Raw genomic sequence first — 16,176 nt, 5'->3', positions numbered from 1 at the left:
CCAGGGCACATAGGGCTCTGGTCAACAGTAGTGCATTATACTGTATAGGTAATAGGGTGCCATTTGGGACAGAAGTATGATCCTGTCAACAGAGGATAGGTACATACTGCTGGATGGAGGGTGTATTTATACTACACCATGGCAGGGTGTATTTATTCTACACCGTGGTGGGATGTATTTATTCTACACCATGGCAGGGTGTATTTATACTACACTGTGGGGGGATGTATTTATACTACACCGTGGTGGGATGTATTTATACTACACCGTGGGGGATGTATTTATACTACACCGTGGTGGGATGTATTTATACTACACCGTGGGGGGAAGTATTTATACTACACCGTGGGGGGAAGTATTTATACTACACCGTGGTGGGACGTATTTATACTACACCGTGGTGGGATGTATTTATACTACACCGTGGGGGGATGTATTTATACTACACTATGGCGGGATGTATTTATACTACACTATGGCAGGATGTATTTATACTACACTATGGCAGGGTGTATTTATATTACACCATGGCGGTGTGTATTTATTCTACACTATGGTGGGATGTATTTATACTACACTATGGCGGGATGTATGTTTACTACACTATGGCCGGATTTATCTAGTATAGTCCAATGGCGGCGAGCTTTACACCACTCCAGCCGATGCTTGGCATTGCACATGGTGATCTGGAAACCCATTTCATGAAGCCCCCGAACAGCCTAGTGATGACATTGCTTCCAGAGGCAGTTTGGAACTCGGTAGTGAGTGTTGCAAATGAGGATAGACGATTTTTACGCGCTACGCGCTTCAGTGGTCCTGTTCTGTGAGCTTGTGTGGCCTACCACTTCGCTACTGAACCGTTGTTGCTCCTAGATGTTTCCACTTCACAATAACAGCACTTACAGTTGACCTGGGCAGCTCTAGCAGGGCAGAAATTTGACGAACTGACTTGTTGGAAAGGTGGCATCCTATGACGGTGCCTCGTTGATAGTCACTGAGCTCTTCAGTAAGGCCATTCTACTGTCAATGTTTGTCTATGGAGATTGCATGGCTGTGTGCTCTATTTTATACACCTGTGAGCAAAGGGTGTGGCTGAAATAACCGAATCCATACATTTTGTATATATAGTGCAGGTTCACACAGGGTCCAACAAGTGACCGGTAGAAGAGATAAGGCAAGTGTATTATCAATATACAGTACTTTGTTAACATTGCCCCCAGTTGAATCCTGTTGCATCCTGTTTTTGGGTGAATAGGCCTATTCCTTAGCTGACGTGTGTGAGTAATATCCTGCATACTGTTTGTTACATACGTACTCTACACACATTATCTTTGGGTCAGCATTGATTATGTAGATTTACAACTCATTGTGTAAGAGTGTGTGTGTGAGTATGTTTGGGATTGTGTGTGTGTGTGTTTATTTGAGAGTGTGGGAGAGTGTGACGTGCGGCCCACGGTGGCCTCAGGCCTGTCTCCTTTCTCTCACATAACAGAAAGCGCTTAATTTGTTCTCAAGCAGCAGAGGAAGCTAATAACCTCTCGAGTGGCCGGCTTCTCTTTTTCTCTCTCCCTCTTCTCTGGCATAACAAAAGACAATATCCTCTGATTGACGTCACTCTGTTGTCATTACATCCTAGACTGGTGTGTGTTCTAACGACACACAATTATGCCAGGGTGTGTGTGTACGTGCATGCACACGTGCTTGTTTGTGTGCATGTGTGTGTTGCTGTCATAGCCGGGCCTTATTACTAGCCAGGTCCTATTACGGGGCTGTTGTTGTGTCTGAGATGTGCATCATAAGAGCAGCACTTACCTATCCCAGTTAGACCTCTCTCTCTCTCTGACTGTGTGTGACCAGGTAATGAGGTAATTGGGTTTGTACAGCCGTCAGACATGTTGACCCAGTTCTGCCATGTGGTGAAAGCCTCCATGTTTGTTGTCAAAACTCCCTCACAAGCCCGGAGTCATACAGTTCCCACATTAACCACATTCTCTATCTGTTTGATAAGACATGTTGATTATAGACGTTGACTCCAGTTGAAGCGGTGTTTACAATTACCTCACACCGAATAAAATATGATCAAGTTAGACTAAGTAAATATATATGGTTAAGTTACAATTGATATGAAGTTGCAGAGATTAGACTTCATAGAATTCATGTTGTTACCTAGAATTTATTTTGTTGGCGCTATTACATGCAACACAGTATTTTCACAACATTGGAGAATGGTCTGTGGCTAGTGGGGTCTTGTAGCTTACCCGCTCTCACTCACACCCTCTCCCCTTTGACTCCCTCTCTTATGGCCGTCCTCTGTTCTTTTCCCACTTCCCTACTCCTCCTCTCATCAAATATTCCTTGTCTGCCACTCCTTCTTTTTCCTCCCTCCCTCTCTCTCTCGCTCCTCCATTATGCAAGTGGTTTTCACTTATTCAAATCAAATTTATTTATATAGCCCTTCTTACATCAGCTGATATCTCAAAGTGCTGTACAGAAACCCAGCCTAAAACCCCAAACAGCAAGCAATGCAGGTGTAGAAGCAAGGTGGCTCGGAAAAACTCCCTAGAAAGGCCAAAACCTAGGAAGAAACCTAGAGAGGAACCAGGCTATTAGGGGTGGCCAGTCCTCTTCTGGCTGTGCCGGGTGGAGATTATAAAAGAACATGGCCAAGATGTTCAAATGTTCATAAATGACCAGCATGGTCAAATAATAATAATCACAGTAGTTGTCGAGGGTGCAACAAGTCAGCACCTCAGGAGTAAGTGTCAGTTGGCTTTTCTTAGCCAATCATTGAGAGTATCTCTACCGCTCCTGCGGTCTCTAGAAAGTTGAAAACAGCAGGTCTGGGACAGGTAGCACGTCCGGTGAACAGGTCAGGGTTCCATAGCCGCAGGCAGAACAGTTGAAACTGGAGCAGCAGCACGACCAGGTGGACTGGGGACAGCAAGGAGTCATCATGCCAGGTAGTCATGAGGCATGGTCCTAGGGCTCAGGTCCTCCGAGAGAGACAGAGAAAGAAAGAAAGAAAGAAAGAAAGAAAGAAAGAGAGAATTAGAGAGAGCATACTTAAATTCACACAGGACACCGGATAAGACAGGAGAAATACTCCAGATATAACAGACTGACCCTAGCCCCCCGACACATAAACTACTGCGGCATAAATACTGGAGGCTGAGACAGGAGGGGTCAGGAGACATTGTGGCCCCATCCGATGATACCCCCGGACAGGGCCAAACAGGCAGGATATAACCCCACCCACTTTGCCAAAGCACAGCCCCCACACCACTAGAGGGATATCTTCAACCACCAACTTACCATCCTGAGAAAAGACCGAGTATAGCCCACAAAGATCTCTGCCACGGCACAACCCAAGGGGGGCGCCAACCCAGACAGGAAGACCACATCAGTGACTCAACCCACTCAAGTGACGCACCCCTCCTATGGACGGCATGGAAGAGCACCAGTAAGCCAGTGACTCAGCCCCTGTAATAAGGTTAGAGGCAGAGAATCCCAGTGGAGAGAGGGGAACCGGCCAGGCAGAGACAGCAAGGGCGGTTCGTTGCTCCAGAGCCTTTGCTTTCACCTTCACACTCCTGGGCCAGACTACACTCAATCATAGGACCCACTGAAGAGATGAGTCTTCAGTAAAGACTTAAAGGTTGCGACCGAGTCTGCATCTCTCACATGGGTAGGCAGACCATTCCATAAAAATGGAGCTCTATAGGAGAAAGTCCTGCCTCCAGCTGTTTACTTAGAAATTCTAGGGACAATTAGGAGGCCTGCTTCTTGTGACCGTAGCGTACGTGTAGGTATGTACGGCAGGACCAAATCAGAAAGATAGGTAGGAGCAAGCCCATGTAATGCTTTGTAGGTTAGCAGTAAAACCTTGAAATCAGCCCTTGCCTTAACAGGAAGCCAGTGTAGGGAGGATAGCACTGGAGTAATATGATCAAATCTTTCGGTTCTAGTCAGGATTCTAGCAGCCGTATTTAGCACTAACTGAAGTTTATTTAGTGCTTTATCCGGGTAGCCGGAAAGTAGAGCATTGCAGTAGTCTAACCTAGAAGTAACAAAAGCATGGATTCATTTTTCTGCATCATTTTTGGACAGAAAGTTTCGGGTTTTTGCAATGTTACGTAGATGGAAAAAAGCTGTCCAGTTGAAACAGTCTTGATATGTTCGTCAAAAGAGAGATCAGGGTCCAGAGTAACGCCGAGGTCCTTCACAGTTTTATTTGAGACGACTGTACAATCATCAAGATTAATTGTCAGATTCAACAGAAGATCTCTTTGTTTCTTGGGACCTAGAACAAGCATCTCTGTTTTGTCCGAGTTTAAAAGTAGAAAGTTTGCAGCCATCCACTTCCTTATGTCTGAATCACAGGCTTTTAGCGCGGGCAATTTTGGGGCTTCACCATGTTTCATTGAAATGTACAGCTGTGTGTCACACGCATAGCAGGGAAAGTTAACATTATGTTTTTGAATGACATCCCCATGAGATAAAATATATAGTGAAAACAATAGTGGTCCTAAAACGGAACCTTGAGGAACACCGAAATTTACAGTTGATTTGTCAGAGGACAAACCATTCACAGAGACAAACTGATATCTTTCCGACAGATAAGATCTAAACCAGGCCAGAACTTGTCCTTGTAGACCAATTTGGGTTTCCAATCTCTCCAGAAGATTGTGGTGATCGATGGTATCAAAAGTCTAAAACCAGACTGAAGCATTTCATATATATTGTTTGTCTTCAGGAAGGCAGTGAGTTGCTGCCCAACAGCTTTTTCTAACATTTTTGAGAGGAATGGAAGATTCGATATAGGCCAATAGTTTTTTATATTTTCTGGGTCAAGGTTTGGCTTTTTCAAAAGAGGCTTTATTACTGCCACTTTTAGTGAGTTTGGTACACATCCAGTGGATAGAGAGCCGTTTATTATGTTCAACATAGGAGGGCCAAGCACAGGAAGCAGCTCTTTCAGTAGTTTAGTTGGAATAGGGTCCAGTATGCAGCTTGAGGGTTTAGAGGCCATGATTATTTTCATCATTGTGTTAAGAGATATAGTACTAAAACACTTGAGTGTCTCCCTTGATCCTAGGTCCTGGCAGAGTTGTGCAGACTCAGGACAACTGAGCTTTGGAGGAATACGCAGATTTAAAGAGGAGTCCGTAATTTGCTTTCTAATGATCATGATCTTTTCCTTAAAGAAGTTCATGAATTTATTACTACTGAAGTGAAAGCCATCCTCTCTTGAAGAATGCTGCTTTTTAGTTAGCTTTGCGACAGTATCAAAAAGACATTTTGGATTGTTCTTATTTTCCTCAATTAAGTTGGAAAAATAGGATGATCGAGCAGCAGTGAGGGCTCTTCGATACTGCACGGTACTGTCTTTCCAAGCTAGTCGGAAGACTTCCAGTTTGGTGTGGCACCATTTCCGTTCCAATTTTCTGGAGGCTTGCTTCAGAGCTCGGGTATTTTCTGTATACCAGGGAGCTAGTTTCTTATGACAAATGTTTTTAGTTTTTAGGGGTGCAACTGCATCTAGGGTATTGCGCAAGGTTAAATTGAGTTCCTCAGTTAGGTGGTTAACTGATTTTTGTCCTCTGACGTCCTTGGGTAGGCAGAGGGAGTCTGGAAGGGTATCAAGGAATCTTTGGGTTGTCTGAGAATTTATGGCACGACTTTTGATACTCCTTGGTTGGGGTCTGAGCAGATTATTTTTTTGCGATTGCAAACGTAATAAAATGGTGGTCCGATAGTCCAGGATTATGAGGAAAATCATTAAGATCCACAACATTTATTTCATGGGACAAAACTAGGTCCAGAGTATGACTGTGGCAGTGAGTAGAACTTATTGAAGTTGCTTAATTGACCCCCCATAATTTTGGATAGCAACTGTCACTAAACAGGCTCGAGTCCGACCATCCTCGGAGAAGCTCACATTTCAAACACAAGGAAGCCGATGAGGGCAGTGGCAAACACTGAGTTTTCATCAACAAATAAATTGTTTAAATGGCTAAATAATTCATCAGTGCACTGGGGGTATTTACGACTGTCATTCCTGAAATGCATAGCCCGTTGGAGTATTTTTCGAATCCAAAATTATACTTTACTTCCATTGTTTGCTTGCTGCTTAGCTAGCTGCACTGCCACCATTGAAAACGCTGTTAATGCTAGCTAGTTAGCCACTTAATATAACTTGTTTTCTACAAATGTACAGTATGTTACCTAGCTAAGTTAGCTATATCATGAATATAACTCTCATCTGCTGTCCACACCAGGAAATTAGGATTTGAGAGCACTATTTAGCTCAAAAAGTGGATAGTAGCTTTGACTGCATGCTGACACATTCAGAGCCATCCAGTGGCTAGTAGAGCTGGGAAGAAAAAACTATCACTTATCGCAAGCATTTTGCTGATATCGTTTATTATGATAAGTAGCTTATACTAGAGAAATGTGAAGTTTGAAATGAAATAAGTTTGCTAATATGGATGATTGTTAATGGGGCAATTGATGGCTACAACCATCTAACTGTATGGCTCAGTTGGTAGAGCATGGTGCTCGATTCCTGGAGGCACCCATAAGTAAAATGTATGCACGTATGACTGTAAATCGCTTTGGATTAAAGTGTCGGCTGAATGGCATATACAGTGGATTCGGAAAGTATTCAGACCCCTTGACTTTTTCCATATTTTGTCACGTTACAGCCTTATTCTAAAATGTATTGACGTTACAGCCTTATTCTAAAATGTATAAAATGAGACACATTTTTTATATAAACTAGTACTAGTTTAAAGGATAATTTCCAAAAACTGTGGTGCACATTGTTACAGTGCCTTCAGAAAGTATTCATACACCTTGACTTATTCCACATGTTGTTTTGTTACAGCCTGAATTTAAAATGTATTAAATTGAGACACACAATATACCCATAATGTCATAGTGACATTTTGTTTTTAGAATTTTTTACAAATTAATAGAAAATGAAAAGCTGAAATGTATTCAGTCAGTAAGTATTCAACCCCTTTGTTATGGCAAGCCTAAATAAGTACACAAGTAAAACTGTGCCTCGATTCGGTCTTATGTAGCAAAATTAGAAATTGTGTTTTTTACATTGGATAAAAGTAGACACTCAGAGCTAGAAAATTTTATAGCATACACTGCAGTTGAGGAACAATGGGAAAGTAATTCTGCTTTGAAAGTTGATAAACGTGTCACCCCACTTTTGAGAAAATGGCCCTTAAATGCTAGCTAGCTAAACAATGAACCAGCATAATCTCAACTGATACTACTACCAATACAAACATTGTCAAAGCGGTAGTATAGCTGCAGGTAGCTAAAGCTAACAAACTAGGTTCAGTGTTAGCTAACTAACATTAGGCTATAACTAGCAATGCAAATGGTTTCTGATTCTGATAATATTACTACACAGATCATACACGTAACATTAGCTAGCGAGCCAGCAACCTAACGTTTGCTAGCTAACTTACAGTACTCTTTAACTTGCAATAAAAATGACTTTCTGACAAAGTGTGAAACTTATATCTGAAATGTAGCTAGACTCTTACCCGTATACATGGATGAACGCTTCACAGCAGACTGGAACTATTTAACTCTGTTTTGTTTGTAGTTACATTTTGTTTGGCCAGTGTTGTGTCAAGTCACTCCGGCATGTGCAGAAAGTAGCCCATCACTTAGCACCTGCTAAATTCAGGGCATCAATGTTGTTGAGAAAAGTAGCGAAACTTTTGTAGTTCTCGATGGCTACTTTTGTAGTTCTCGATTAGGCCCTAATTTCAATAATCACTGTCAGTCATGAATGATAATTCTTCATGATTTACAGGTGAAACATCCAAGCTGCATCTGCATGCCAACCATATAATCTTAATCAGTTTCATGGGAATATGCATGCAGATCTTATTGAATGATATAAGTAACTACTGTTTGAGCAAATTGTAGAGCAGATGGTGTTAACAAGCTACAGCCTACCTGTATTTTGTTTAAATGAAAACACATATTTAGCCTAGCGGCACGTCTGCTGTTAAGTTATGGCCTCATGAGGGAAAAAAAGTGACTATTCAACACAATCATCCTAAAATCTCAAAAGAAATGAATAGGTGTTTTTGGTCTAACAGTAACGTTATACTATGATATTATATTCGGTATGTTAGGCCTATGTAGAATATTAATTAATCGTTAACCTCTCTGGTACAAGTGGGGCGCTAGTGTCCCACCTCGACAACAGCCAGTGGAATTGCAGGGCGCCAAATTCAAAACAACAGAAATCCCATAATTAAAATTCCTCAAACATACAAGTATTATCCACTATTTTAAAGATAAACTTCTTGTAAATCCAACCAGTGTCCGATTTCAAAAAGGCTTTACTGCGAAAGCACACCATGCGATTATGTTAGGTCAGCACCTAGTCACAGAAAACCATACAGCCATTTTTCCAGCAAAATAGAGGAGTCACAAAAAGCAGAAATAGAGATAAAATGAATCACTAACCTTTGATGATCTTCATCAGATGGCACTCATAGGACTTCATGTTACACAATATATGTATGTTTTGTTCGATAAAGTTCATATTTATATCCAAAAATCTCAGTTTACATTGGCGCGTTATGGTCAGAAATGCATTGTCTCAAACAAACATCCGGTGAAAGTGCAGAGAGCCACATCAAATTACAGAAATACTCATCATAAACATTGATAAACGATACAAGTGTTAAACATATGAATAAAGACAAACTTCTCCTTAATGCAACCGCTGTGTCAGATTTCAAAAAGGCTTTACGGAGAAAGCACACTTTGCGAATATGTTAGGTCAGCATCTAGCCATAGAAACCTATACAGCCATTTTCCAGCCAAGGAGAGTGTCACAAAAGTCAGAAATAGCATTAAAATGAATCACTTACCTTTGATGATCTTCATCTGGTGGCACTCCCAGGTCTCCATGTTAGACAATAAATGTTTGTTTTGTTCGATAATGTCCCTCTTTATGACCAAAATCCTCCTTTTTGTTTGCACGTTTTGTCCAGTAATCCGAATGCTTAAAGTTTTTAAAAAGTACAATAAAAGTTAGTAGAAACATGCCAAACGTTGTTTAAAATCAATCCTCCGAATGTTTTTGTCATAAATAATCAATAATATTTCAACCGGACAAAAGCTTCATCAATAGGAAAGGAGAAACAAGAAAGGCGCGTTCCCGATCAGGCGCATGGCTGATGAATGGAAATTTCCACTGGCCACTGATTGAAAGTGCTGTATCTCCCTCATTTTTTCAGAGTAAAAGCCTGAAACAATGCCTAAAGACTGACCACATGCAGAGGAAGCCATAGAGACCGTGAACTGGGTCCTAAGTCTTTGTATGGTGGATAGGCTTTCAATGGAAAAACAGCCTTTCAAAATAATAGTACTTCCTGGTTGGATTTTCCTCGGGTTTTCGCCTGCCATATCAGTTATGTTATACTCACAGACATTATTTTAATAGTTTTGGAAACTTTAGAGTGTTTTCTATCCAAATCTACTAATTATATGCATATCCTATCTTCTGGGCCTGAGTAGCAGGCAGTTTAATTTGGGCACGCTTTTCATCCAAAATTCCGAATGCTGCCCCCTACCCTAGTGAAATTCAGTGATCTTGCAAGATATTTATTCAGCTTTGATCAGCTTTACACTTTATTAAGTAGGTAGCATAAACGTAACCACATGTAACATATGCATTTGCATTAGTAGAGGCATCAAAAGTCCTAATGCAAAGTTACACCTCACTTTTCTATTATTGGAGTTATTACATCAAACCTATCAGAATTTCGAAGAAAGCCGACATCACGTCGGAATTTTTTTTGTGGTGTGGTGTAATATGGAGGACCCGGAAGGTAGCCTTTTCCCTATAATGTAAAGTCCAACAGAAATAACTTCAAATTAAACCAAATCGTTTGCGCTCATGACTACTGGTTTCAATGTAATTTTCACCAAACTTAAAAGCAAATACTTTATGAATTTATTGTTACAAATCAACTTGCAATGTTGCTAGCCAACTAGCCTATTACCATTAGCCCTACTAGCCTGATAATCTACCTAGAACCATGAAAAAATTGCAAATCTACAATGTCAAGCCCAAAAGGTAGACTAGGATTATGTCATATCGTGAAATGCGCGTTCAAATACATTTTTACCTGGCCAACCATGAAAAAATCGGCATGGACCAGGTTGACACACTCTCTCCACTATTTATTGTTTCTGCAGTGAGTATTCACCCTCTTTAGATAATTATTTTGTCACTTGCAGAAAAACGTTGTTTTGAGCTTAAAAAGCAGTAGTAGCAGTATGCAAATCAGGGAGCCAAATGAACAGCTCTTTCACCGATGCGATTCGGTTCCTGACGTTCACCAAAAAGATCAGTTCAAAAAGAGCCATTTGTTCGTGAACGACCCATCACTACTGCAGGAAGGAAAGAGAGAGGAAGAGGGAAGGAGGAAGAAAGGATGAGGAGGAGAGCTTACACATGCGGCCAGGAAGAGAGAGAGAGAGTCCGAGAGAGGAGAGCTAGAGAGAGTAAAGTGTCAGAAGATAGAAAAGAGGGAAAGGAAAGAGAGGGGAAGGGCTTATACTTGCTGGCCAGGAATAGTCAGTTGGGTGAGGGAGAGGAGGAAGGAGAGGGAAGGAAGAAAAAGGAGGAGAACTTACACATGTTGGTCACAACAAGAGAGGAAGAGAGAGGGAGAGCAAAGCAGGAGTGAGAGGAAGAGAGAGAGAGAGAAAGAAAGGGAGAGAGAGTAGAGAGAGAGAGAGAGAGAGAGAGAGAGAGAGAAGGAGAAAGAGGCTGATCCCACACCCAGTGAAGGTCTGAGAGAGAGGATTCCAGTAGTGAATAGTTTTAGTTGGGACTTCAGTTGTGTGTTCTGTGACTCATCTACCAGTCTCTGTCTCTGTCTTGATCACGAGCACTCAGGCTGGGGCACAGAAGCACTGAACACGACCACAACAGGCACATTACACAACCACTCCATTGGACCGCTCCACAGGATTACTACAGTTGGAAGAAGAGGTTACTACAGTTGGAAGAACACGGTCTGAAAATAATCTTAGCAGAGCTTATCGAGATAACTATAGAAGTGAAAAGTGACAGTGGTGGTTTGACCACAATCTGAACATAACAGTTTGATGGGACCTGGAGGGGAACAAGTGGTAACAGTGGTTTGAACGCAACAGGAACACTTTCCTCTCTAGGGAGTTGTGGGTTCTGTGGTTTGGCCGGAACAGGACTGTGGGGGCTGTTATCTGGACAGGGCTGTAGCGTTTGGCAGATCCGAGGGGTGAGTGGGTGAGGAGTTCACACCATGACTATTGTTCTGAAGCCACGATCTCGCTCCACCAGCTCTCTACGGAACACGGAAGGAATCTGGTAAACAGACACAAACTTCTACCAACCCCCCGCTGTCCTGTCTCTCTCTGTTTCTGTCTATATCTCTGTTTCTGTCTTCTCTTTCCCTCCTCTCTCTCTCACCTGCTTCTCTCTCTGTTGTCCTGCTACTTTCCTAACTTTCTCACTGACCCCATTTTCACTCCCCTACATTCTTACCAGCTGTTATTCCTCTTTTTTAGTTCTCTCTCTCTCTGTTCATCATCCTGTGTAAGGCTCTGTCATTCATTTCCATATCGTTTTCCTCTCCCTGCCTCTCCTGCTTTTCATCTCAATCCTCTCCGTCCCCCCTCTGCCTCCCTTTTCATACGGTCTACTGTGCTCTGGTTTCTCCTCCTTCCTCGGTCTCCTTCAGACTGTCAACCCCTGGCCTGTCTTTTCGTATTTGGTGTTTTGGTTTTGACTGTGGGTTACTTGGAAAGTAACTGTATGTGAGAGAGCTTTTTCTATCCATGCACTCTATTGTACTCTGTTAACTATACAACACACTTCATGGAAGAGCAGGCATCCAGCATGACTGTTTGTCTCTGTGCTGTCTAATTGTGTGTTACTATGTTTCCATCAGAACTCACTGTATCAAGCCCATGAAACAGCCCATACATTCTGTCTAATAAGGTCGTAAAGGCCTTATGTAAATCATAATCGACTCTGGAATGTGTCAGTCCCTTGCTGACGTCTCCCTCGCAGCGTTTCCATAGAACGCACCTCTGGGGGCTGCTCTCCCTGCCTTCCCCTCTCCTCAACCTACTGTCTCAACTTGTCCTTGGCTCTTTCTTTTTCTCATCCCTTCTGCGCTCGCATGTTCCCTGTCAGCGTAGGTCTCTGTCGAACACTTGTTTGTTTCCACAGTGTTTTGCCGTGGTACTTCCATGCTGTACTTTAGCTTAGCAGTCCAGTCCAGCCCTGAACAAACACACAGCATGCTGGTTCCCTCCTCAACCCTGGCCTTTAGGTCACTCTGTTCTCACACAGTCTGCTAATTATCCACATAAGATCCCAGACTGGGAGAAGGCCTGTGTGAACCGTGCACCATCATTAAAGCCATTGGGAAGTCTTGACCTGTGAACCTGACCTGTTCACCGGACGTGGTACCTGTCCCAGACCTGCTGTTTTCAACTCTCTAGAGACTGCAGGAGCGGTAGAGATACTCTTAATGATCGGCTATGAAAAGCCAACTGACATTTACTCCTGAGGTGCTGACTTGCTGCACCCTCGACAACTACTGTGATTATTATTATTTGACCATGCTGGTAATTTATGAACATTTGAACATCTTGGCCATGTTCTGTTATAATCTCCACCCGGCACAGCCAGAAGAGGACTGGCCACCCCTCATAGCCTGGTTCCTCTCTAGGTTTCTTCCTAGGTTTTGGCCTTTCTAGGGAGTTTTTCCTAGCCACCGTGCTTCTACACCTGCATTGCTTGCTGTTTGGGGTTTTAGGCTGGGTTTCTGTACAGCACTTTGAGATATCAGCTGATGTAAGAAGGGCTATATAAATACATTTGATTTGATTTGATTCAAGCTGAATGAGGCTGCCACTGAAGGACAGGTATTAAGATCTCTTTCAGCCAGATGTCTGCCCTGAAAGTTCAACCTGGTGGAATTCTTCATGTCATCAATGTCAGTTAGTTAACCCTCAACTAAATAAACATAGCTTTGTCTAAAGCTGAGTACATGACCGTAGCGAGGGAGAGGTGGAGGATGGAAAGGAGAGAAGAGAAGGAGGAAATGTTTGTGAATTGTTAACACTCTCCCCTTCACCTTCATTGATTGAGGGGGTGTGTGTGTGAGAGAGAGAGGTGCATTCCTCTGTTATCAGTAGAATAATGTAGAATCTCTCCTCTGCATGGCTGACTGCACAGCAGGTTCTAGCCCAAGGGAACTCTCCATTATGTCTCCCTCTGTGACATCACAATAGCTCTCCCCCTCCCAACCATGCCATGTCTTTGTGACATCCATCACAACATCTCATCTTCCATTCCACACAGCATGTCACCCTCTGTGACATCACAACCCCACGCCCACAGACATGCCATATGTCTTTGTGGCATCACAGAAGCCTCTGCTATTCTTCTGTGTTTCGCAAACCTTTTTTTCTTAAACTCCTGTCACATGTGAGGCGGGTCTTAAACTCCTGTCCCAAACCCGCCTCACATTTTACATGTCACATGCCACATGTATCTATGACATCACAATACTCCCTCATTCTGTCAACTCTTACATGAATTCATATTTCTGGCCGGTATGTTTATTTGTAAACTTTGGAGAATGCCCAAGAGAAAGACACACACCGCATCTCTCCTTATCCTGTCTCCTGTCTTACCTCAGAATTCAGAGCTTTTCCCATTCTGGCCTCCCTAATAGCCATCGTCTAGATAGGGGGGGGGGGGGGGGGGTACGGCTTTCAACTTACTCATGAAAGTTGTAATAGTAGAATGCACAAGCTGCAATTTCGAAATTGGGTAGTGCATCATCAGTTTTCCTCTTGTCTTGTCAGCCAAGGTATACCTTAGAGAGCTATGTATAGCTTGTCAGAACTGTCCAGATCAACTAGCCCATGTCAGCAAGTACCTTTAAAACTGCTAAATGTTCTCTGGACCCCATGACAAAAGATGTAGAATTGCAGGAAATAACTTTAAATCTGCAAAAAGTGGCATGAACAGTGCTTGTGTCTATAGAAATAGATGTGTGCGTTTGCAGGCGTGCAGGGGTGTGCAGGATGTCCCCAAATGCTGGAAGGGGGGCCTGAGTGAAATGTTTGGGATCCCCTGATCTAGACCAAGCCCCTCTGCTGTTGTGGTTAGTGTTCTGATTAACCTGCCGGGGAGATGTGCCAGGAATGAGTGTCAAGTGACGCAAAGATTCCCAATGGCTAGTTAGTTGGCTAGGTTTATATCCTAACTATTATCTACAGTAATGTGCTTATTAGTCAATATATACCAATTTAGTCTGACAAGCTTTTTTCCTGTTAGAACATGTTTGCAACAGCAGTAGCTTATCCCAGTACTTTTCATGTGAAATGTTCTCATCTCTAGCTTCATTGAAAAGCTGGACTGGAAAGTTGGACTCGGTGGTGGAAAGTGGTCTCAGTGCTAAACATGGAGTGACCCTTTGGAAAGTGTGGACTTATAAGGTTCCAGTCGAGGTCTTCGAGTGTCAGAGTGATGCTCAACAGACTGGTTTGCTGGATGTTCCAGGCCTAAAACGCTTACCGTGACCTGTCCAGTAGGGACAGAGAATGATTGTAATCGGCCAATCAGAGCTTCTATCTTGCCCAGACCCTTTTTTACTCTTAGTTGCTATGTTGCTATGTGTTCTCCCATTCATTCATAAATAGCACGAATGCAGGTACGGTATGCTGGTTGTCACATGTATTACTATCAGTTATACGCTATGGTACAGTGTGTGACATCAGCATGTGTAGGTGTTAATGACTGACTCATCTGCTCAGCATATGTTGGCCAGCTGGAGACTGACTGGCAAGATCTCTCTTAATGAGAACATGTTTGCATTGTGCGTGTGTGTGTTTTGTACCTGATTCCAATTTATTTTACTAAATGTGCTGCTAGGGCGTTAGTGTAGGGAACAGATGGAGAACGTCATTTATGTGTGTGTGATAGCTACTTGGGAGAGTTGAGCGCTGCTTATAATAACTATATGAGGGTAGAGAGAGGGAGGGGGTACATAGAGAGATAGAGTACAGAGAGGGGCCAGAGAGAGAGAGAGAGTGAAACAGAGAGAAGACAAACAGGAGAAATAAAGAGGAATAAGACAGAGAAAGCGATGGAAGCAGGGTACAGAGTAATGAGAACAATATGTTTTCTCTTTACCCGCTCATTACGTGAGCCTATCAGAGGAGCTAAATGCCTTCTATGCTCGCTTCGAGGCAAGCAACACTGAACTATGTATGAGAGCACCAGCTGTTCCGGATGACTGTGTGATTACGTTCTCCATAGATTTTGTGAGTAAGACCTTTAGGTAAACATTCACAAAGCCGCAGGGCCAGACGGATTACCAGGACGCATTCTTAGAGCATGCACTGATCAGCTGGCAAGTGTCAATACTGACATTTTCAACCTCTCCCTGACCCAGTCTGTAATACTTACATGTTTCAAGCAGAACACCGAATTTGAAATTGTGTTATTTACATTGGATAAAAGTAGAAAATGCTGCAGTATCTCATACACTAAAGTTGAGGAACAATGGGAAAGTAATTCTGCTTTGAAAGTTGATAAACTTGTAACCTCACTTTTGAGAAAATGGCCCTTGAATGTTTTGGTACCTATTGGAGAGCTCCTCTTTGTCCACACCCATTCAGCATCATTCAGCACACCCTCTTAAGCTTTAGCCCCACCCATCTCTTTAAGGATTCACATGAGATGCTATGTACTAAACAACCAAAGATTTCAAGACTAAGTGCTGGTTTATACAGGTGTGTTCGTAATTTAATCTGGAGTGCCAGAGTGTGCTCTGCCCGTTCGTAAATTCAAAGTCTTTCAATCTCAGAGCGTTCAGAGCGCATACTGGACACTCTGGCTGAAAAGTAGGGTTGATCCGAGCATTCTACCCTAGCAACAGCAGTCAAGCACCCAAGCTAACTGGCTAACGTTGGTTAGCTACTTCCAGACACAAATGAGAGAACAGCTCACTCTGACCATTTTACACACCCTAGCAGAGCTGGATAGGCTGTTTTTATGTTATCCAGAGCATTGGTGACTGCAACTGTGCTGCTGGCAACAATTTAATTACG

General features: G+C 42.7%; 1 protein-coding gene across 1 annotated transcript in view; it reads left to right on the top strand.

The window, feature by feature from the left end:
- LOC120063103 (cAMP-specific 3',5'-cyclic phosphodiesterase 4D-like) overlaps window positions 1–16,176 on the top strand; it is a 293,850-nt gene that overhangs the window by 230,193 nt on the left and 47,481 nt on the right. The window lies entirely within an intron of this gene.

Source organism: Salvelinus namaycush, chromosome 18 (genome assembly GCF_016432855.1).
Source record: "Salvelinus namaycush isolate Seneca chromosome 18, SaNama_1.0, whole genome shotgun sequence".
Lineage (NCBI taxonomy): Eukaryota > Metazoa > Chordata > Actinopteri > Salmoniformes > Salmonidae > Salvelinus > Salvelinus namaycush.
Note: the sequence above shows the minus strand (reverse complement) of the source record. Positions and strands in the feature narration are given on the sequence as shown.